Below are 25,004 nucleotides of genomic sequence, written 5' to 3'. Positions count from 1 at the left end.
ATTATACTTTTTCTTGGAACAGATAATAGATAATGAATAAATATTATAAAATGATTGCATTGCCAAAGTAAAAAAGTTAATTGAATAAAACAGTATTTTATAAACCAATTGTACAAATAGTAATTCTGAGCAATTTTCAAAATTAGCATCATCTTCTACCTATAGCAATAATGCTACCTCACTATACACACCAATACACACTGGTATCTACAATAAAAACAGATGCACAGAGGTAGAAACCTGCCTCAACAAAATACTGATGTCAAGAATAGTCAGCTACCTCATCAATACTATTACTGGGGAATATTGCTACTTCATCATTAACTGACATCAGGAATAGACTGGCTAGCTACTACATCAATACTAACATCAGCATTAGGTAACTACTTCATCAATACTAACATCAGCAGTAGGTAGATACCAACTTCATCAATACTAACATCAGCATTAGGTAACTACTTCATGAATACTGACATCATCAGTAGATAGCAACTTCATCAATGCTAACATCAGCATTAGGTAACTACTTCATCAATACTGACATCAGCAGTAGATAGCAACTTCATCAATGCTAACATCAGCATTATGTAACTACTTCATCAATACTGACATCAGCAGTAGATAGCAACTTCATCAATACTATCAGCATTAGGTAACTGCTTCATCAATACTGACATCAGCAGTAGATAGCAACTTCATTAATACTAACATCAGCATTAGGTAATTACTTCATCAATACTGACATCAGCAGTAGATAGCAACTTCATCAATACTAACATCAGCATTATGTAACTACTTCATCAATACTGACATCAGCAGTAGATAGCAACTTCATCAATATCAATATGAGCAGTAGATAGCTACTTCATCAATACTAACATCAGCATTATGTAACTACTTCATCAATACTGACATCAGCAGTAGATAGCAACTTCATCAATACTAACATCAGCATTAGGTAACTACTTCAACAATACTGACATCAGCAGTAGATAGCAACTTCATCAATACTAACATCAGCATTATGTAACTACTTCATCAATACTGACATCAGCAGTAGATAGCAACTTCATCAATACCAATATGAGCAGTAGATAGCTACTTCATCAATACTAACATCAGCATTAGGTAACTACTTCATCAATACTGATATCAGCAGTAGATAGCAACTTCATCAATACTAACATCAGCATTAGATAACTACTTCATCAATACTGACTTCGCCAGTATAAGTAACTACTTCATCAAAACTGATATCAGCAGTAAATAGCTACTTCGTCAATATTGATATCAGCAGTGGATAGCTACTACATTAATAAGCAGTATATATCAATTATTTACATCAGCAGTAGATAGCTACTTCATCAATAATGACATCAGCAGTAGATAGCTACTTCATCAATACTGACATCACCAGTAGATAGCCACTACATCAAAATTGACATCACCAGTAGATAGCCACTAAATCAAAGTTACATCAGCAGTAGATAGCTACTACATTAATTAGCAGCAGATAGCTACACCAACTATTTACATCAGCAGTAGAGAACTACTTCATCACCACTGATATCAGTAGTAAATGGATACTTCTTCACTACTAACATTGGTAGTAGATAGCAACTTCATCAATACTGACATCAGCCGTAGATAATACTTTATCAATACTGACATCAACAGTAGATAGCTACTACATCAATTACCAGTGGATAGATGCTATGCCAATTATTTACATCAGCAGTAGATAGCTATTTCATCAATATAATGACATCACCAGTACAGTAGATAGCTACCTTAGCAATACTGATATCAGCCGCTGATAGCTACTTCATCAATATTGATATCAGTAGTAGATGGCTACTTCATCAATACTGACATCAGCAGTAGATAGCTACTTCATCAATACTGATATCTGCAGTAGACAGCTACTTCATCATACTGATATCAGCAGTATATTTCTACTTCATCAATACTCAGATATCAGCAGTAGATAGCTACTTCATCAATACTGACATCAGCAGTAGACAGCTACTTCATCAATATTGACATCAGCAGAAGATAATACTTCATCAATACTGATATCAGAAGTAGATATAGCTACTTCATCAATACTGATATCAGCAGTAGATAACTACTTCATCAATGCTGACATCAGCAGTAGGTATTACTTCATCAATACTGACATCAGCAGTAGATAGCTACTTTATCAATACTGAAATCAGCAGTAGATATCTACTTTATTAATACTGTCACACATCAGCAGTATATAGCTACTTCACTTGATCAATACTGACATCAGCAGTAGATAATACTTCATCAATACTGATATCAACAGTAGATAGCTACTTCATTGATTATACTGACATCAGCAGTAGATAATAGTTAATACTTTTTTTAATACTGACATCTGACATCCGCAGTACATAGATCTATTGATTGCATCAGAATGATACCAGAAGCATTACTAGTTGCTACTTCACTCATAGGCTTAAATCTAGGGGGGGGGGGGTAGGGGATAAATATTTTGATTCATAAGGGGAGATGGTCCATACAATCATCCCCACCTACCCCCCATGTTGATGGGTTTCTGAGCAAATTAGCCTCATATTTGGTCATTTTAGCCTAAAAAGTGTAAATATTTGCACACTTGTTCCACTTTTGCACCATATTTCACCATTTGAGCTTCAATATGGCAAACTTTTTCTTATTCTGTTGCCAAAAGGTGCTGGACTCACTATACCTCAAGAAATTTTTCTAACCCCATGTCAAAAAGAAATCTACACCACTGACTTCACATTATAGCACATGAGTGTAACCTCCTGATAGTTCTGGTAAACAACAGTATACTGTTGAAACTGTTATGGTGTTAATTAATTCTATATGCAATGTCCCCTTTTAAATGTATAGTATTGAAATAAATGTGTTGAAGTGTTTAAAAAGTGTTGTCTGTCATTTTTTGCAACCAGTGGCATATTATATGCAAATAATCCAGGAGGTGAAAGGCTGGCTGACACAGCCTCAAAATGATCCCAGTACAAAAATGGGTATTTTTGAAATGAAAACTTTGGCAAAAAACAAGGAAAACAGCAGTATTGACAAAGTGGAAGCTCCATTCAAATACATGCAGCTAATTTCTCTACAGATTACAGATTCATGTAAAATGTCTTATTTTGTCTTTAATACACAGAATTCGAAACCACTATAATAAAAGGCTATAAACATAAGCCAAAAATTAAGGTACCATTTATGTTCACACATGTTTTTCTTTATTTAGGATATACAGGGGTGAACACAACTGGTACCTTCATTTTTTGGCTTACTGCCAAATTAAGGTGCAAAAATGATTTATAATATGATCCTCCGTCAGTATGAGAAAATCATTGAATGGGTACCTTTAAGACAGAACATCAAGATGAATTTCTGTCTTAAGCAGGTTCATGGACAACAATTAATTTTTGGTTAATTTTTTTATATGAATTTTAAGCAGGAATGATGTTCCTCGGTCAGTATGACACAGATTCAAGATCAATTTTCTGCTCAATTTTTTGGAAGGGACAAACCATTATAGGCAGATTTTTGGGGAACGGGGGAGGGATAAATCCCCCAACATCAAGGAGGAGGGATGGTCGATGTAATCAGACCCCCCATGCTATGTGTGTGTTTTTTATGGAATTCACCATTTTTAGTTTTAAAAATTACACTTTTGCTTCCAGTTTAACATCATATTGAACTATTTTAGCTTCAAAATGGACAGTTTTTGTGTACTTCTTGTGCATTTATTCCAGGAAAAGTCTTCTGGGTGCAAAAGACTCTCCATTCACTTATACTTATCAGATTTTACACCAGCTTCTATTCATCTAATTTCAATTAAAAAAAACTCTTTAAACGGGAGAACTGAATGAAATACAAAAACAAATGAATATAAAGAGCATACTACACTACAGGATCACATGTTATGCAGGCCTTCTCGGTAATAAATATGTGAAAGGATCTGCCTTAATCAGACCAAAGTCAGTGGCACCAGCCCCTTCATTAGGAAGCGCTCACCCATAGATTACCGTAACTAAATGAAATACTATTTTATCAATTTTAAAGAGTCCCTGTGTTAAAAGGGATTACATCACTGAAACTGACCATATGCCTTGAGTTACCAACAATTGCTAACAAACTACCTCTACCGGCCTGAGACAGTTTTGAGACAGTTGCTAATCACACAAGCTCACACAGTCTCTCCAAATCCAACGAAGTCATCAACAGTAACCTGCAGGTATTGTATAAAGTATCAAACCAGCCCATAATTAACACCATTTTTGAACAATTTGCAAATATCATCAACACGTGGGATGGGTTTTGAAAAATTACAAAACAAATAAGGTACTGCGATTCACAGTTCTGCTAAAGCTATATGATTCAAATTGCATGCTGAGCATGCACAATGTACTCAGTATTTATGCTAGTACTCAAATTTAGATGCCTTGATGATAATTATCCAAAGGAGTCGTTAGTTCTACCCTCATCAAGTACCCAATTATCGACATATATTGGCCAGATCAAACTCCCATTAAAATATGAGGAGCTTTGTCGCCCTCACAATTTACCCCATGCAGGGCGTGGGCTCGTATCGAGTCGCGAAACATGGGAATGAGGACTTGGACATGCAGAACTCGTCTAATAAAGGGACTTTGATTTGAATGAAGTGTGGTTTTGAGTGGAAGAACATGTGCTAAACATGATTTGGTGAAATTCTGGTTTAAAGTGCACTTTTGAGCAATTTGGTAAAGAAAACAAACATGAAATATGACTGAATTTAAAAATTAAGATAAGATCAGTATTTGTGCCATGTGAAAGTGATAAACAGATTAGAAATTTGACAAACTATTTGTAAGGTTCCACCCAATTCACATGAACATGTCTGCGCCAATTTGTTTAGTTATGACTTGATATACTTAACTTCCACCGCAAATTTTTGTGTTTTTGCTATTATTTTATTATGAAGAACATAAAAAAATATTTGTGTCACCTTTTCATGTAACCTTTAAGGTTTAACATTAGAAGTTTTATTTTCATTAGGCTGTACGATCACAGAACCTTCCAGAAGTCTTTCTTGTATATTAGCAAGGCTTTATAGAAAGCATCTAAATTTTCTAGACATCTTTTGCCAAAAGTTATAACTGAATTTATAAAAAATTAAATTAAATAAAGCTTTATTTTTTACTTGGCCTTTATGTATTTATGTTTTAGTTAATTAATACCTAGGCCTATAGCCTATTCAACAATACTCTGAAACTGCTAACATTTTAACTGCTGTTGTTTTAATCTGGTTTTCCCTTCAAATTAGAGGATGTGCAATAATTATGAGCCTCCGGGGATGGTAGGGGGAGGGGGGGGGGTGGGATGGGTAGATATTTTTGGCAAGGGCAAATTTTGGGCATAGAAAACAGTAAACAAAATTGTATGTTTATCCACCCCAGTTAAGGGCAACCAAAACAAAGATGCAGTGGTGCACAAAATTGGCCAGTCAGGGAAGTTGAGGAATATTTTGCTATTCAATTTGTTTTCAGTATTGCCCCCCCCCAAATGAAAGTGAAAGTGAATTTTTTTTTTTTTTGGGGGGGGCATCCACCAGGATTTTTGGAGTTATGCAAAATCCAAAAATTGGGCATTTGTTGTAAAATAGATAACTTGCTGATTTCTTTTGTTGATGGGTAGGGAGGGCAAAGCCCAAGAGTGTGTGTCACATTTCTAATTGCTAATGCCTGGTCAAACCATTGGCGTGGGTTCCCAATGCATGGGTGTGATGCATGAAAATAGCAGGAAAGCAACTCTAGATGGCGGCATGATCATCTGGCTTGCAGTGCTTTGGATAAGTCACACCGTTATTCATGCTGGCCCACTTGCCTATCATCGTGCACACTCTAGCTGTAGCGTTATAAATTTACATAAATTCCACTTTGTATAAATTTCCACATCCGATCTTTTCAGCGACCATACTCCTTCTGTTTCCCCCATGAAGTCAATTTTTGCTGAAATACTTAACACTGGTATCAATGGAAAAGTTTCCCAAAAACTGGGTCTGGCTTGTGATTGGTCGTCCAGATCTCGTGCCACTACCCGAAATCGATTTATGATAAGAACTAGGCCTATCCATTATGTCTAGACCTGTGCCAGACAGAATACCAACTTATAAAATCATCTAAATTATGAGAAGGATGCTAATAATGAGATCAAGACATGGAATATAATATAAATCCACACCAAAATCCACTTCAAAGAAAGTGATAATAGGGGAAGGGGTCGACACCAAAACAAGGGTCTGCTCTCTTTCTATTTTTCTAGATTCAAAGCATGGTTCCTATCTTTGTTATCCTTATTATGGGAGGGACAGTGATAATGAGCTTATGACGAGGGAACAATACAAATCCACACAAAATGGCTAGATAATCCATACTTATCATTATCAATTCTTAATGAGTGTTGATATCATCTGGTGATATCTGGTGCCAAGGAGATAGGTATAATGGGTTAGGCCTATTAGCCTAATAGGTTAGGCCTATTATCAAATTAGGAAATAAGGCCTAATACAATAGCCATATTATATTAAGGAGAGACAGACACCATGACAGTAGAGGGAAGATGACAGACATGAATTTATAATGGGGTTATAATGATTTGAATAAAGCTGATGATGATCCACTTAACCCCATTATTTCTGTATTGATTTGAACCTTGTCTAGCCTAGATTGGATTGGGTTCCAATGATCTAGGAACATTGCACCTGAAATATCACATGACCATGCTCACTGAGACTAGTCTCAGTGTGCTCATGTAGGCCTAGATTATTTAAAAAGCCCCTGAAATATCACATATCCAATCCCTGCTCACTGAGACTAGTCTCAGTGTGCTCGGGCTGGAGATCATTTAAAGAAAAAAAAACCTTTTTGCTAATGTGATATATATAAAATAAGGCCATTTTAAATTTAAGGAATCCATGAACTTCAAGATCAAGTTCTTACTTCTTAAATACTAAATTGCACCCTTTAGGAGCCTTTTTTTTTTCAAGCAAGGGCTCCCTTTTTTTAATGCACGCAATTTAAAGTTGGAAATTTCAATTACAAAATTACGATAGGCATTATTTTGTATAGTAAAAACTTTTTTCCACACTTTCAAAATTTTGTGAGGGCAGAGAGGGCAACCAAATTTTCTTTTGCATGGCCTTAGATGAGTGCTATCAATCACAAAACATACCTGGGAATCCTATGAAAAAGAAGAAAATTAATTGATTTTCATTTGATTAAAGGAGTATTTTGTGATCCTAGCATCCTCTTTTTATGAAAATTTTCAGTAGATATCCACAAAAAAAGCTTATTCCACAAATTTCAGTTGATTCAGATTTTGTGCATGATTATGTGTATTTACTGCTCCATAGACGAGTGTTGTAATTTCGTTCTGGTATACCAGAACAAAATTCAAATTTGACGATATTTTTTGCTAAACAAATTAATTTGCAAGAAATTTTTGGTACATAAACATTATGTACCCAGAGGTTTCCAGTGGTATAAAAATCTCAACTTTTTTTGAGAAAAGTGGGGGATGAGGCTGTGGATCACAAAATGCCCTTTTAAAAGTCACATGTAAATTATTTATAAAAAACAAAATGGTCTGTAGCAAAATGAATTATCTTAATGTAGGGATTGTTTTGGGATCTAGTATAGGGGTATAGGGCGCATCTTCTGTTGCACTTTTCCATTCATTCTCAAAGGATTTCTTTTCAGAACCAATTGAAATCATCAGAAACAAACGGACAACAACGAAAAAATGGTAGACAAGAGTAGCCACATATCCAAACTTGAAGTCTTGTCCATTTAAATTGCATTTCACAGTCTATTTCACCAGCAGCTATCGGGTTATATCCTTAGAATACTGTGATGAAAGAACATCCAATTACCCATCATTTAGGTTCATTGGCCATTTGCATTGTGTTTGGTAATCACTGTCTGGGGTCTATCAAAAGATTGTCATGTTCAATTGGGGACTGAATACTCTAAAACTACCTACAACTTTCATTATTGTTAACTCAATGAATAAGTTAGACACGCATATTGATTTGCCAATCCAGAACACCCTCAAATCAGTGGCAGTACCAGGAATTGTTTTTTGGGGGGGGGGGGGCAAAGTGAATTTCATGTGGGCAAAATCAACCAATTTTGCCCGAAATTGCCACAAAAAGGGGAAATTTGTGTAATTTTTTGGGTTTTGCCTTGAAAGTGGGGGCGCAAACTGGGGGAGTATTTTCCATTATCTCCCCTCCCCCTCCGTAGCACCGCCACTGCCTAAATCTAAGTCCAATTTTATAGTTTGTTCAGCTTATAATCACTGCTAATTGCCAAAAATTATTTGTTTTTTGTCTTTGTGCATGTCAATAAAGTCCCAAATTCACATAAGTGTGCACCACCAGGCACTCCTCAATGCGCAACTGGTTACGGGCCTGCAACTACCAGCCATATCTGTATGAATATGATTTGTTTACGATATTCAGTGGCAAATCAGGTCCATGTCATTTGGCCCATGACAAACATTGACAACTTGAATTTGGATTGATGGCTAACAAGAGCTACACTTGTAAGAAAACGTGCCAAATTTTATGTTTTTGGTCCATTTTCCCTCAAATTGCAAAAATATTAAAATTTAACATTGATAACCAGTTCGAACAAACTAAAGGATTAGGATTTAGCTATGTTTCATTTGACAAAACAAGTTAATATATTTCTAATTCCAAAAACTTAGTGCTGTATTTTTCTGGAATCGGGAGTAAGCATGTTCATACCCATTCAAAATTTTCATTTGGATTTCAAATAGGCCTACATATATCGATTGCAACTAAAAATTTTGAAAATCAACAATTTTGAAGGAAGAAAAATCACCCATAATAACCTATATCATCATCTGGAATTGTGCATACAGACAGTTATAAACAAGTTTGATAGACAATAATGAGACAAATCCGCTTTTCATGTTAATACCGCAAGTCTGCAGAAAACATCTTCTCTGACAAGCCAAATCTTGTTATCATCCATTCTGGAATTTAATCACCATCTTGTAGATCATGCTATCCAGAGAAAAGATGATATTCACCATGGGTTCACCTTGCCCCCATCTCACCCCCTTGCCCCATCTTACCCCCACTTTACCCCCACACAACCTTACATCTCTATTTTGACATGTTCACAGACAATGACAGTCTGTTTAATTTCACCCAGAAGATTTGAATTAATAGATTTTAAATCCATTTGCTGATGATCTCATAAGCTTAAAGTTAATGGCATAGACATTTTATTCATCTCAATCGTGTGCAGTTCTGATGCCTGTTATGGACGGCATCCAATCGAAAAAATGTTGAAAACAAATTGTATAAAAAAATCGGGTCAAGGTTTATATTTAAGCTTATTTAGGTTTTTTATGGTATTTATTATCCAATTATTGGTGCAAAATAACATAAACAGAGACAATTATTGAGTCTGATACAACAGATTTGTCATGTACAGACAAATGATAGTATATTGATAACATACTCATCTATAACAGATTTTTAAGGTGGTGTTGTGCATTTGTGGATTTGATTTTATGGCTATAGGCTTGGGTGATACATGCTTTCGGAAATGGATACTCGGATGATGCCAAATATTGCATTAAAACCCAATGGAATATAATTTCATAAGGGCTGTAGCAACCGGGGGCAGCCGGGAGGGCATTGTCACCGCCCCACTTTTAAAATTTGTTATGTTTTTCTTTATAGCTTTATTCCAATTTTGGCACATTTTGGCCACTTCACATTTTGATAGCCACCTCACATTTTTCAAGCTTGCTATGACCCTGCCTTTCACAAGAAGGTCCACTTTTACATATTGCTGACAAGTCTACATTTTGCAGAAACATTCACAGAAATTCAACTTTCTATAAACTGTAAAAGATGAAAAAGAAGAATTTCCTTTTGGATTTGCACATAATTCTTTGTGATTATACCAAGTTCTAAGATTTGATTCTTGACATGAAAACACATTTTCTATAGCTTATTCATTGTGACCAGAGTGTGTGTTATATACCCCAACAAATCGGCAAAATCTGCTTTGTCTGCAAAAATGAGGAAAATTGGGCAAAAAATGTCAACATTTTAGATAATTTACCCCTAATCATGAATTTTCTGTGAAATGTAGGCTGCAAAAATCAATTGTAGATGGCATAGGCTAAAGGTCTGCTTTTATAGATTTATCTTGAAAAGGTCTGCATTAGAACTTAGTCAGTTCCATTGGACTGCGATGTCCAACTGAACTGGACAGCGAACATGCGCGTTAGTGCAAGCAGATGCGCGTAGTGCCGACATCAAGGCCAAAGGCTGCCTCAGATGCAGATTGCTTGTGGATATGGTAGTAGCACACCTTGTGCTTGGTATATTTGCTTGTGTATTATTGGTCGTGGCAGAGGCTCTATACTAGAGCTAGTCTGCATTTGAAAAATCCACTCCCTTCTATATTCACGAAAAAATCCTGGCTAAGGGCCTGTACTACTTTAACATTCTAAATGTGCAAAAAGTACACACAAAACCAGCAACTATGAGGAATAGTGTGTGTGTAGTTTGGAAGTACAAGAACTCAGAATGTCCCTTTAACTTAATAGCATTACTTTTCTCCCTCCAGGCAACACATCACTAAACTTTGCCAAAAATTTCAGATGAAGGAAGCTTATGTCAAAACAAAGTCAATGTCAATACTAAATGGAATTCTTGCCATCACAAGAGCTGGGTGCTGTTTGAATTTAATTTCACTGTCCATTTCACACAATGGTTGAAAAGTAGGATAATTACAGAAAGCAGGAGCCTACTAATGCTAGGGTCAGACTGGTCACTAGACTCAATGAGCTGCCAACTAGGCACATTGAATTGCAAAAGTTGTAGACTACAATGTGTAATAGGCCTAGGAGAGGCATAAATTTGAACAATTGATTTTCTATACTATTTGCAATGTTATAATACTCAGTGGAAATTTGTTACATCAAATTCTCAACCTAAACTGAGGACTTATTGTACTTTTAAACAACAATTTTGTAAAGAAAATTATACTGTTATGTTTAATCGTAAACGTAGATTAGCATTCACTAACCTTAGAATTAGTTGCCATTCTCTTAGAATTGAGTCAGGTCGACATACCTCGCCAAAAACTTTAATTGAAGACAGACTTTGTGTTCATTGTGACGCAAATAAGATTGAAGATGAATATCATTTTGTTAATGAACAACGTTTGCACTTCCTTTCTAACATGAATAAGATGTTACACTGTAATGATATGTCATTGAATGACACAAACTTTGCCAAAAATTTCAGATGAAGGAAGCTAATGTCAAAACAAAGTCAATGTCAATACTAAATGGAATTCTTGCCATCACAAGAGCTGTTTGAATTTAATTTCACTGTCCATTTCACACAATGGTTGAAAAGTAGGATAATTACAGAAAGCAGGAGCCTACTAATGCTAGGGTCAGACTGGTCACTAGACTCAATGAGCTGCCAACTAGGCACATTGAATTGCAAAAGTTATAAGGTGTGTTTAGACGGTAGCCTACTTTTGAATGTAACTTACAAGCGAGCCAGCAATTAAATTACGCTACAAGCAAGTGTGTGTCCACACGGGACTTACTTGTAAGCCAACTCACTTGTAAGAGTGACCTTCACTGGTAAATTATGCCATGATTATGCACAATCAGAATAGGATTGGGTCATCAAGGTCATGCTTACAAGCGAGTTAACATGCAAGTCTTGTTCACACTGGCCTTACATTCGAATGTTGCTCGCTACATGTAAGATATCTTACATGTAAAATCGTCACTTGTAACTTGCATGTAGCTACATGCGAGTGTGTTTAGACGGTCACTACATACAAGTTAACATTTGAATGTAGTTACAAGCGACTTTACAAGCGATCGTCTGAACAAGCCTATAGACTACAATGTGTAAATAGGCCTAGGAGAGGCATAAATTTGAACAATTGATTTTCTATATTTGCAATGTTTGCACAATTGTAGCAGCAACATATTTTTCTCGTTCGAATCTTTGATTACTCTAAAGAGGACTAAGACCAAACCCAGGACCTCCTGATCCCGGGCTCCTGATCAGCAAACAGGTGTTCTTTTCATAAAGCAGCAAGATCCAAGTCTACTAACCAAGAGATTCACGTCTTAAAATTTTAAGGAATAGGCCTACTAAAGGCTGTTGAGCAGTTAAAAGTTTATACAGTGGCGGCACCAGGAATTTTTTCAGGGGGCATTGGGGGGCAAAATGAATTTCAGGGGGGGGGGGGCAAAATCGACAAATTTTGCGCAAAATTGCCGCAAAAAGTGAAAATTTATGCAATTTTGGGTTTGTCCCCCCCCCCATAGCGCCGCCACTGCTTCTATATGAAGGAACAGAATGTGACTCAATCAGTTATAGTCTAAATGGTACATATTTTGACATTCAGATACAAGCAGAAACTTAAGATGGATCACACTGGTTTCATGTCACAAATAATATTATTTTCCCAATTTTCTACAAAACAAAACAATACAATACAATACAATACAATATAATACACCATAATACATATTAATACCATGCACGTATCAAACATATTACGGTTTGCCATAAAATTTGTATGAAAAGAAATGTGGTTCATATTACACATTTAATTTCCTCTAGTATTGTTGGTAGTGAGTCTACCCATACCCAACACAAACTTAACATTAAGGTGCATCAGAGGGAGCATGAATTAGCTCAGGTGTTTGTCCTGAAATATTGAGACAAATTAAGCTGACAGACAAGAAGAATGGTATAGGATGTATGAAGGAGATTTTAACTTTAAGGCTTGATATAAGGGGTGTTGTTTTTCTCGGGAGGGGGAAATGCTGACAACTTTTGTTTTGATATATTATTGACCTTTATAGCTCAAAAACAGCAAGCCCTTTGGAAATATAAATCCAGTTATTGGCTTCCTTGACTTATTTCCTATAAGATCAACGTGTTGATATGTTATTAAAGCCATATTATAACATTTTCAAACAAAATGGATTAGCATTTCTTTGCCATAAAATGTTAGCTTTTACTGTCAGATATATCCCCTTTTATTTTTGAGCCGAACAACTACGGCAAAGCAAAGAAAATTGGAATTTACTACCAGCGCACATGTCGCCAATACATACCACTCCATCGATCATGTTATGGTACGACCCTTTGTTGTGTATATCACCATCCCGCACACCGTATACATACTGTGTGTTATGAACATTGTGTATGCGTTCGACTAATAATTCCATCGTAATAATAAAACGCCGGTTCCGTCGTTTTATTCAAAATCTCGGATTTTGACAAAACTACAGCACCTAGAGTCTTGATTTTTGCAGGGTATATTTAAAGTACAATATAATTGTGTAAAAAACTGGAATATGGCTCTAACCATCCCACTTGCCTTAAAGATATAAAAAACTTAACACAAAGATTACAGAATCGCACTTCCTTTTCTCATTTCTCAACAAAACATGATGGATTGGTACATGACAGAATAAATGAGTCAAAAACCTTAAAGAACAACAAAGAAACAAAAGTTTTTGAACAAACTTATATTCTGTTAGCATGGTTAGGATACAAAATGACGAAAAGACATAACTAATTCCAAACTTTTCTTTTAGGCTATTGTTCATTCATGGACTAATTTTCTGCAAATACTGTCAAAGTAACAATCTTAAGTGTTAAAGCCTTCGCAGCAAGGTGAGTTCCTAATAGGAATTCACAAATTTCTTAATATTTGAATAAATTTGAAATTAAAAGCATATTAATCGCTGCAAATTATAGGATTTTCCCATGACACTTTGTCCTTAAGATACAATGACCATCCTGTCATGCTCAATCAAACATCGGCATTCTTATTGGATTAAATTAAATTGTTTTGTCTTGTCAGTCTTTCATTCTTGTTGCCACGGTAAATTGCTCTTGAGTGGACAGAATTAAAATACAAAATGGCTGCCGTGTGATACTTTGCATTTTTTTAAAATTATTATGAATGACGGCAATAAAACTATGAGAGGAGTACACTGAATATTATGTAATCTGGTCTTAAACTATGAGGTTCTAATATGTAGAGACCTGTAAAATGATAACAAGATGTATTGAACATGTAATCCCAATCAAAATATTGTATGCCCATTATGTAAGATGATAACATGATGTATTGAACATGAAATCCCAATCAAAAAATATTGTATGATAATAATACATGTAGGCCCAATATAGGCCTGTAAGATTATTGAACAGGAAATCCCAATCAAAAAATATTGTATGATAATAATACATATAGGCCAATATGTATAGGCCTGTAAAATAACGTTTTGAACCACCAGGTTAAAAACCAGTTTGACCCCTGCAGAAATAATGGTTTGGTCCTGTTAGTTTATTGCTAAAAGATCAATATGAAGTGATATAAGATCAATATGAGGTGATACATGTGTATTGTCTATTTGTTTATCATGGGCACCATCAGTGATCATTGGGCCAATCAGCGATCACCTTTAACAAGGCTTGATTCTTGTGTGTGTGTGTATGTACCACCATTATTCTGTCAACATTCATGCAGACAAGTCATATGGTGAATTTTTCTCACGAATTTCGTTGGAGAATTAAAACAAATTTGTCATGATCGTGTATGAAGGAAATAAATTGAGGGGACCGCTGTGGATAAATGATGCTACTAGCTGGAATAAAAACTTTAGGTCTATTATAATTGCACAAGTACCGGGCAATTCGCGGGTGCATGGCTTGATATTTCATCGGTTATTTAAGTGCATTCATAGACCGTTTAAATCTACATCTAAAAAGAAATACTTGGACAGGACCAATTCAATTGGTATCGACGTCCAGATTCTAGTGGCATCACAAATGTCTAAAACATCGCAACTACAAATGGTAGTAATAGTTTGGTCTCCTTTTTGCATCTGAAGTGGGCAGAAAATAGACGTTTTAATTTGAAGTGTTTACGCACGAAACAACCAGCGGCCGGGCGAGTGAAACCATCGAGATGAGGTTTACAGCGGCCTTATGCGGCAAGCATGGAAGGATCGAAGGGTAAATAATTTGCGACATTGATCGGAATTTTATTTGCATCAAATACCTGGTTAAAACTAACCCGATTGAGGGAACGGAAGCCGCTGGATTGTAACAATTCTACGTAAAATAACAGTACTGAAACGTAATTTTCAAGTAAGATGTCTGCAGTCATCTATCCCGAGTATCCATGAAGAGGAGGCAGCAGTGGTGTTGAGGTCATAATGGCAGTCATAATGAGTTGATTTGGTGAGAAACTTGCTTTTAAAAAGTTCGTCATATCAGTTTCAGTATAAACGTAGGGAGATATATTCAATAGTGAGACAAAGTATTAATATTGCTTTATTAAATTTACTTCACAAAAATGACTGAGCTAAAAGTATGTCAAACTTTGATTCACGAAAACAGAACACAAAACACAAAGCCCGTCAATCAATCGGTGGTGATTATGCAAATAGCCGATTTTTTATGACGTGTCAGCAACCCATTACATGCATTACAATGATTACGACGGTCGATATTAATATTAATGAGATGACGTTATACCTAAATTTACACTAGTATATAATACATCGTTGAATACGTACGACGTTGAGTCGAAACCAAAACAAATTTTATGAGCTTTTATGTATCAATAAACTTGTGCAGTTAAGGGGTTAAAATGTTATAAATTAGTATCATATTGGGCTTTTACATTTAATTTACGTTGTTCACGTAATGCATTAACTTAATTGAGAGAAAAATATCTGACTTCTGCAGGACAAAGATAGGCATGACAGGCTGCAGAATTCAACGCACTTGATTATATCGAATTGGCGTGTTTCATTGTTATAAAAAAAAATATGATCGATATTATTTCAAAACAGGGCGGGGCAATGAATGCCAGAATGAATGACAAGTTGGGGCAATGATTGATTTAAAGGGTGCTTTGATAAAAAGCATGGATCAGAAATAATAAGCGTTGGGTCAAGAGAACTCAAACTTTTTGGGTAGTACCAAGCCTTGGTCCAAGGTCCAATAAATTCACGGATTTTGATTGTTGTAGTGGATTAAAAGATCTCGGGGGTTTCCCCTTGTTGGAGGTAAATTAAAATAAGAGGTGGGCCATGCCGGCGACGTACATCGTACTACTGTTTATGCTCTGTCCATTCATATGGCGCGCTGTTTGTGGGGCATCTTGTAGTAATGTCAATGACCGTCGGGAAATTTAATGAGCAGCTTTAATTCTGAATGGTGCACTCGTGTGCAGTTTTAATTTTGAATGGTGCACAGTTTTTGCTGATAGCAATCGTCATGAAAAATTGTAAAATGGTTAGCAGGTTTAATATTCAAGGCAATCGGTGAGCGTCATGTAAATAGAGATGCTTGTGTATGAAACTTGCGGAAAATGTCAACAGAAATGAACAGCACTATAATAAATTTAGCATTTTGGAAGGTCGCTTATCGGACAGTAGATAGACTGCCTCGTACTCCACTTATTTGCATACTCTGGCTGTTAGTATTACATTAAATTAACACTAATCATTTGACCACTTAATGTTGAATACAGTAATTGTAAATTGAGCGCATTCATAATGGTTAACATTTATTAACTAAAATAGAATATAACATATTCTATATTAAAAAATAAAAAAAAATTGTGATTTTTAAAGGAGCTTATGGAAAATTATCATCAGGAAAGCCAAAGTGATAAACAAGTTGTTGGATCATAGTCTATGGTCTATGGTTGGATTGCCCAAATTCTTCCAGCTAATTTGCCGAATGCTTATTGATCAGCAATGAGTTCCAACTCGGCATAGTTTACTTCAATTGTTTACTCCTCTCGGTGACATCTTTATGTACCGGATTTTCAAAAAATGAGTAAATATTTTGTTTTTTCTTTGAGTAAGGTATTTTCATTAGGTTTGTGTGTATATGTAGGTGAAGGACTATATGCTTGCACAATTTGCTCCTCCTTGTTTCTCTCTTCTTCATTGCAGATTAAATACTTCTAGTCGGGTAGCAGAAGGGAAGATGCTTTGCCTGTTTTAAGAGTCGCAATTACCACAGCTACTTGACGTTGATCCCATCATTAACCTACAATACCTTCAGGGGCTTACTTTAGCCACATATAACAATGACTTATATTGGTATAGTTTTGCACATAACATGGAATGTTACGAAGGAGGCTAAGGATGGATGCAAATACCACTGAAGAAGTTACTGCATGGTCCTTTATTAAGCAGTCAAAGGATGATACAAGAACAGCGTACAATATATTCGGCACAGATTAATAAATATACTCGATTAACATGATAATGGTATAATTAAACACTAGGTATAGATGCACTTCTGCCTAGGTGAAGAAGAAATTGTATAGTATTGCATGTTGCATTTATAAGCTACACAAGGACTGTTTCGATCGCTGGGGTTAATAGCATAAAATAAAACGGCATGCAATCATGTATTAAAAACAAAAAAACAAAAAAAAAAAAAAAAAAAAAAAAAAAAAAAAAAACACAACAACCATGTACTCACTTCTTATTGAGATGGGACCAAAGTATTGGAATTATGTGATTCAATTTATCGGAACATTTGACTGGCTCACCAGCATGTATTATACAGCATCATCAAATATTACTTTCAGTTGTTGTGTATCGGTACTCCAAATGTCTGCTTAATGGAAGTATGGAGTAAGTATATTTAGCAATTGGAGTGCTCAAGTTATAAGTTCACATTTGCTGACACTGTGCAGTGGATAACTTACATTGTACAAGAACAATAATTATTAAGAATTCAATTGTCAGGTTGGCGTAAGTTAGTCAGTGACCAAACTACATTTTCACATTTTCTCCAGAAACTTAAGAAACAGAATTACGGTGCCCGCAAATTTCAAGATTGTTTTCATATATAGTATTTGGTCGCTCTCGTGATGTGTCTTGCTCTTTTCATTTGAGCATTATACCTGGTGTAGATATGTTTGCTTCGCCACTTTGGTATTGTTAGTTCATATTTGATATTATTGTATTATTAATAATTGTGCAATTTTGGTTATTAATTATATTTAAAAAAAAAAAAAAAAAGTGTGCAATATGTTTAGCATAATATTTTGCCTACTCCACTCAAGTTAATTTATTGGTTGCTCTCGTGATTGCTCTTTTCATTGAGTATTATACCTGGTGTAAATATGTTTTACACATATCCAAGAGGCACTCACTTACTGTGGTCTAGATCATATGTTCTCAAACAGATCATATGTTCTCAAACAGAGAACCTTTTAACAGTAACTGGGTGAACTCGTTTAATTATATTAAAAAGAACTAGATGATAAATTATGGTTAGAGATGGCTTCAACGAAGAAAACTCTGGTAAATTACTGTAAATATAAGGAAAAACCAAGCTTAGAAGATTATCTTCTTGATTCCACAGATTTTTATGGAAGTTCGCTTAAGTTTAAAGCTCGTACTAATACGCTTCCACTTGAATATAACATTAAGTCTTGGCATGAACATAACACGGGTATATGTAAATTATGTAATATCGATCTTGAAAGTACCAATCATTAATTTCCTCTTCACATGTCAGAAATTAAATCACATAAGAAATGAAGAATATGATAAACTTAAAAATGAACTGTTTGATATCTGTTTGCAGTATATTGCCGTTGTTTATACCAAATTACTTTGGTTAAGCTTATCTTGCTTTATTGCTTTTGCCGTCACTTTAAACATTTCACATAGTTGTTTCTTTGCTCATTTTGCATGTATTTTTCCGTGCAATCCCTTTTGTGCAATGTTCATCGTGTTCCTCATTTAAAATTTAATTGTTATTTTTAATGATGTATATTTATAGTTCTATGGGCATTTTGTTTTTACGTACTCATGTTTTAATTGTAAAGCGCCTTGTGGTTTTTGATATAATGCGCTATATAAGAATAAGTTGCTGATAATCTGATAATCATAACGGGCGATAACAGATCTATAAAAGGCCCTCGCAATATGTTGGCTACAATATGTTGGCTACAAAACTTTATAAAGTTTTATGAGGTATGGATTACAAATGGGTCACAAAAACTCACAAATTGTTTGACCAAAAGGTATTCACAATATAACGTTTAACCTAATTTTCCATCTATAACTATTCAGCCACAGTTACATTGTATTGACGATGAATGCATTAAAGTTAATCGTATTATGCAGGTGATACTGCTTGGATTATTAACACTGTTACTCAAATGCACTCATCTATTTCTTGGCAATACCAAATAATGCAAAAAAAAAAAAAAAAAAAAAAGGGGGGGGCTAAGGGAGTCACTTGCATACATTTTAATGTATGACTAGCGCCTCCTTTGGCAATGTTTTCTAACATGTATTTAATTATGTACATGTATACTTCTTTATATATTTTCATATTGGATTAATATACTATTTTATATCCAAATTAACCTTTCAGGAATTTCTCTCCTAGGATTCCAGGAAGCAATCTCTTGGAAGAACAGTATTCATGCACAGTTATCGTAAAGATTCAGCCCACTATTCACTAATATAATTATTCATTTGTTTAGTTATGACATGATCATCTAGGTCCTGATTCATGATCAATTCAGCTCCCAGGTAGATTGTTCACTGGGGAGGTACTAGATTCCAGGTAGATTGTTCACTGGGACGGTATATCCAATAATATATTCATTAGTTTTGTTATGACATGATCAATTCAGCTCCCAGGTAGATTGTTCACTGGGAGGTACTAGATTCCAGGTAGATTGTTCACTGGGGCGGTATATCCAATAATATAGTTATTATTAGTATTGTTATGACTTGATCAGCTCCCAGGTAGATAGTTCACTGGGGAGGTATCTTAGGTAGGTTCATCTAGGTCCTGGTAATAATACTAACTATATTTTCAAAGTATTGTGGAAGCTGTTTTCTTAATGTGCATGCTAATTTATTGTAACATAATTATGATATTTGATGCAAATAAATATATGAATGTCTGTCTGAATGCCTGACAGATGCGCAATTGGTGTTTGTGGTCGAATTATTTCTGTCTGGGGGTAATAACGTTTTGAACCACCAGGTTAAAAACCAGTTTGACCCCTGCAGAAATAATGGTTTGGTCCTGTTAGTTTATTGCTAAAAGATCAATATGAAGTGATATAAGATCAATATGAGGTGATACATGTGTATTGTCTATTTGTTTATCATGGCACCATCAGTGATCATTGGGCCAATCAGCGATCACCTTTAACAAGGCTTGATTCTTGTGTGTGTGTATGTACCACCATTATTCTGTCAACATTCATGCAGACAAGTCATATGGTGAATTTTTCTCCCACCCACCACTCCCTATTGCAAGGTGTGCATTTAAAGCCATTAAAGGTTTGAAAATAGTATAATAAAAGCTGAAAGTTTATGGCTAATTAAAAAATGTTGATGTATAAGAAAGAATAATCTTGGATAATCGAAGAAAATTTAATAAAATATGTGACATTATCTGAAGAAGATTATATTGTAAATTAAATTTAATACTGTAACAAAAAATTTGCAACTCACTTTGCTTTGTTTGTTCATTTAAACTACTGGGTAAATATAACCTATACCAGGATATTATCTACATAAGTGTGGTACCAGTAGCAATTATAGCAAAGATGTATTAATATCGAATTGTTGGACTCGTGAAGCAGTTTACCATTGGTATGTTATCTAACAGTCCTGATGATCTTTCTCAAGGGGCTTATATAATCATTTTTAAATATCTAATTGTTTTTGATGTAGTGCTTATAGATGGGCAATATATGTATTTTATAACGTTTTTCTGGCGAATAAAATGAAATGAAATATGTAATTACCGGTACTTACAAGAGTTAGGGGTGTGCAATTTGACATATTCATATGCTCTGGGCTCTTTTATATTTATGATGGTGGTATCAGCAAAGTTCGTTTCGGTAAAAATGTCAAAAGACCACCCTGTGCTTGGCTATATTAAAGAATAAATTTTGCAGGTACTTCATCTTGTAGAAAAAGTAGTTCGGCGGTAACTCTTCTCTGAGCTAGTTTAACATGTTGAATGAACTGTTCTATGGGTGCGATTTAACTTTCACTATAATATTATCAAGGATTACTCAATGTTAAAACAGTCAAGTAAGGCAATGTTTTCTAACATGTATTTAATTATGTACATGTATACTTCTTTATATATTTTCATATTGGATTAATATACTATTTTATATCCAAATTAACCTTTCAGGAATTTCTCTCCTAGGATTCCAGGAAGCAATCTCTTGGAAGAACAGTATTCATGCACAGTTATCGTAAAGATTCAGCCCACTATTCACTAATATAATTATTCATTTGTTTAGTTATGACATGATCATCTAGGTCCTGATTCATGATCAATTCAGCTCCCAGGTAGATTGTTCACTGGGGAGGTACTAGATTCCAGGTAGATTGTTCACTGGGACGGTATATCCAATAATATATTCATTAGTTTTGTTATGACATGATCAATTCAGCTCCCAGGTAGATTGTTCACTGGGGAGGTACTAGATTCCAGGTAGATTGTTCACTGGGGCGGTATATCCAATAATATAGTTATTATTAGTATTGTTATGACTTGATCAGCTCCCAGGTAGATAGTTTACTGGGGAGGTATCTTAGGTAGGTTCATCTAGGTCCTGGTAATAATACTAACTATATTTTCAAAGTATTGTGGAAGCTGTTTTCTTAATGTGCATGCTAATTTATTGTAACATAATTATGATATTTGATGCAAATAAATATATGAATGTCTGTCTGAATGCCTGACAGATGCGCAATTGGTGTTTGTGGTCGAATTATTTCTGTCTGGGGGTAATGATAACATGATGTATTGAATATGAAATCCCAAATCAAAAATATTGTATGATAATAATATGAAAAGAGATAATAACAAAGAAATAAAGGCAATTTGCCTCACCTCTTTGAGGTTAAAGATAAAAAAAAAATGAGAGGAGTACACTTTACCTAAACTTTAGCCCTATAACTGTAACATTAAACTCAAAATTAAAACTCTTTATTTAGGACATCATTTGGACAAAATCACAATATCATTATGATCATAGATAAAGTGTGAATCGCCATTTTGGACAAAAGTATTATCTGCTTATTTAACTTGGAAATAAGCTGCAGTGGGATATTTCTCCTGAGCCCGCCCTCAATTTTTCTAGAAAGCTAGATTTTTACACTAATATAACACAAATCTAAGCCTAATGCTAATTATGCTGTATTTCTGACCAAATCAGAGATTTAATACTAAACCGTCAAATTCAGTCAGGTTTATTATTATCATGTGATACCCATACAAAACTGTTATGTACAAGGCGTGCGGGAAGGTCATAACACATCAAAAGAACCAAACTCTGTCATGATGGACAGAGTAATGTGCATTGGCGACATTATGCACTGGTTAATTGGTATATGTGCTGGTATCTATTTTTATGGAAAAACTACAACATGGCTGTAAAGGATCCCCATAAACAAATCCAGATGGATTGGTAACATCCAGGTGCAAACACCCTACACTTTATGGAACTGATATGAAATACAATGTATAGGTATAACATTCTATACACAGGACTAACAGCTTAAACATCCCCTCCAAAGGACATATCACTCTCATGGTTCATTTACCCGGCACTATAATTAATGATGAGCCATAGGGAAAGCAGAAGTCTGTATTTAATCTACAGATTTTGCTAATTTTATTAATTCAGACTTTTTTCCAAGTTAATAAATACACCAGCAAGTTTCCACCACTGTGCAGGCCGTCGTAACAAATTTAAAAGTTGTGCAGCTGAAAGTGGGTGTCTGGGGTTTGAAGGGGCAGAGACCCTCATTGGGGTGTAAAGAGGCAAAAGTCCAAGCACTTTTGAAAATAAATGTACAATTTTAACGATAAGTTAATAGAAACTGCAAAACTATGACATTAAATATCTGATTTTTTGTTGTTGTCAATTTGTTTATTTCGTTTATTTTTAATTTGTTAATTTATTTTTTAGGCTGAAAAGTGGTGCACCAGCCGCAGCAATTCCGTTGGGCCAGTACTCTACTCTGACTCTACCCACTAAGACACATAAAACCTTATAATAAACATTTGGCAGCTATTTGTTTACCCACTTCTTCCCACGTTCCTCCAAAATCGGCAACAAAAAGCCATATCAAAGAAGCCACTGACCAACCAAAGAGGACCTCATCCATGGCCGCTAAGTACTCTCTTCTTTAAATGAAGTGTCGGCACTCGGCATTTATGAAATAATTTTATCCCAATATACAATTAGCGTGATTAGTTATGCTTTCTATACAAAACCAAGAGATATGGAATGCCACAAACAAAAACAGGTGACAAAATTCAGCATAATAAATTTAAAAACCGGATAGTTAATTATTATTTTTATTATTTCAAAGTCATTAACATGTTTGTACAGAACCAAACCTCCAATTTGGTCAAAGATAATTTGCAAGGAATTTTCATTTAACAATTAACAAATTATCTTTTTGATCTTCAAACAAAGGTCATTTCCTATACTTGATTGTTACCTGATATTCCAATAGGAATACTTGCTTGATCAATTACTGTAATTAAACATTTTAAGTGGTCAATTTTCAGGTAAGCACTATAATAATGTAAGTTAAAGTGACCATTAAATGACCTATAAATGACCATTGACTCCTCAGACAGGTGGATCATTTCATAAGCTTACCTGTGTTTATGTCAATGTTAAGTTTATACCACAACAGGTTGCTGGCTAACCAACCAAAACTAATGCTAAATTGCAGATTTTATCAGTGATTTGTTTATAATAATTACATGACAAATTTATTTATTTTCATATTCTGCAATCAAACAAAATTTATTTACGGCTTACGAAAGCAAGTATACATAATACAGTGTCTTATCAGGAATAATAACTTATTTTTAAAGTTTAGTATAATGTTTATAAAATCTCAACTTACATATTTCACTGTCACTGGAACATTAAGTAGAGAATATAGTTCACCATCCGTGTTGGTTGGTCCTGAGCTGTTGCCAGAAGCTCTCTTTGTGTTAATTCCAAGATCTGCTTCATCTGCAATCATTAAGTGATAAGCAGTGCAAATAATTAATAACTTTTCCAAATTAATGGCAAACAAAATGCTCCTTCTTCCTTTTTGGGGTATCCAATTGAGGGTGTTTGTCTTTGACTATATCGTTCACGCAAAAATCTTATTTCCTTAAAAATATGTTCTCAAGAAAGGTTGAAAAAGAATCAAGCATTCCACAAGGCATGTCATATTCAAAATAAGCCATCATTGGTGTAATTAACTATAAATTATACTGCTAATCAGATATTGCTATCTTCAGTAGACAGCAATATTCAATATTTTATTGAACTGTAAAACACTTAATTAATTCAATGAGCTGACACTCACATTGATATTATCATGATTATAGCAATCGCTCCTTCTCTGCTATCTTCAGTAGATAACCCATACTCTCATGGCTGCTTGAACAACCAACTTGAACCAATTGCTGTGATATTAACCTAAGAACATACAAATGAATAAAAGGAGAGAACAATATTGATATAATTGTTTTATCTTATTTATTATCATATTAAATATTGGTCTATACCACTTTCTGTGTAGTCACTGAATCTACAAGCTTCATGATCAGACTCTTGGTATGGCTTCCGGGTATGGCTCCACCAGAACAATAGTTTCTGTCTATGACTCTATATGAAGTCTACAAACGCTACTTTTTGTCCCAAACTTCAATGACATCAATCCTGATAACATCTACTTTCTGCACTCCATTTTAACAAACTCTTTGGTTTCATCCTGAATCTCATACCAACAGATACAGTTCATGACCCTCTATTCACCAATGTGTAACC

At 34.8% G+C, this 25,004-nt stretch overlaps 1 long non-coding RNA gene across 1 annotated transcript in view; it reads right to left on the bottom strand.

The window, feature by feature from the left end:
* The window catches only part of LOC140156306 (uncharacterized), a 78,013-nt gene extending 53,347 nt beyond the window's left edge, over window positions 1-24,666 (bottom strand). Inside the window, exons 1-2 of the long non-coding RNA XR_011859519.1 lie at window positions 24,541-24,666; window positions 24,085-24,197 (exon numbers count right to left, since the gene is read on the bottom strand). This is a non-coding gene — a long non-coding RNA (uncharacterized lncRNA). The remainder of the gene's footprint in view (window positions 1-24,084; window positions 24,198-24,540) is intronic.
* Between the last annotated feature and the right edge of the window lie 338 nt (window positions 24,667-25,004).

The sequence above is a fragment of the Amphiura filiformis genome, chromosome 7 (assembly GCF_039555335.1).
Source record: "Amphiura filiformis chromosome 7, Afil_fr2py, whole genome shotgun sequence".
In the NCBI taxonomy this organism is placed as follows: Eukaryota; Metazoa; Echinodermata; class Ophiuroidea; order Amphilepidida; family Amphiuridae; genus Amphiura; species Amphiura filiformis.
Note: the sequence above shows the minus strand (reverse complement) of the source record. Positions and strands in the feature narration are given on the sequence as shown.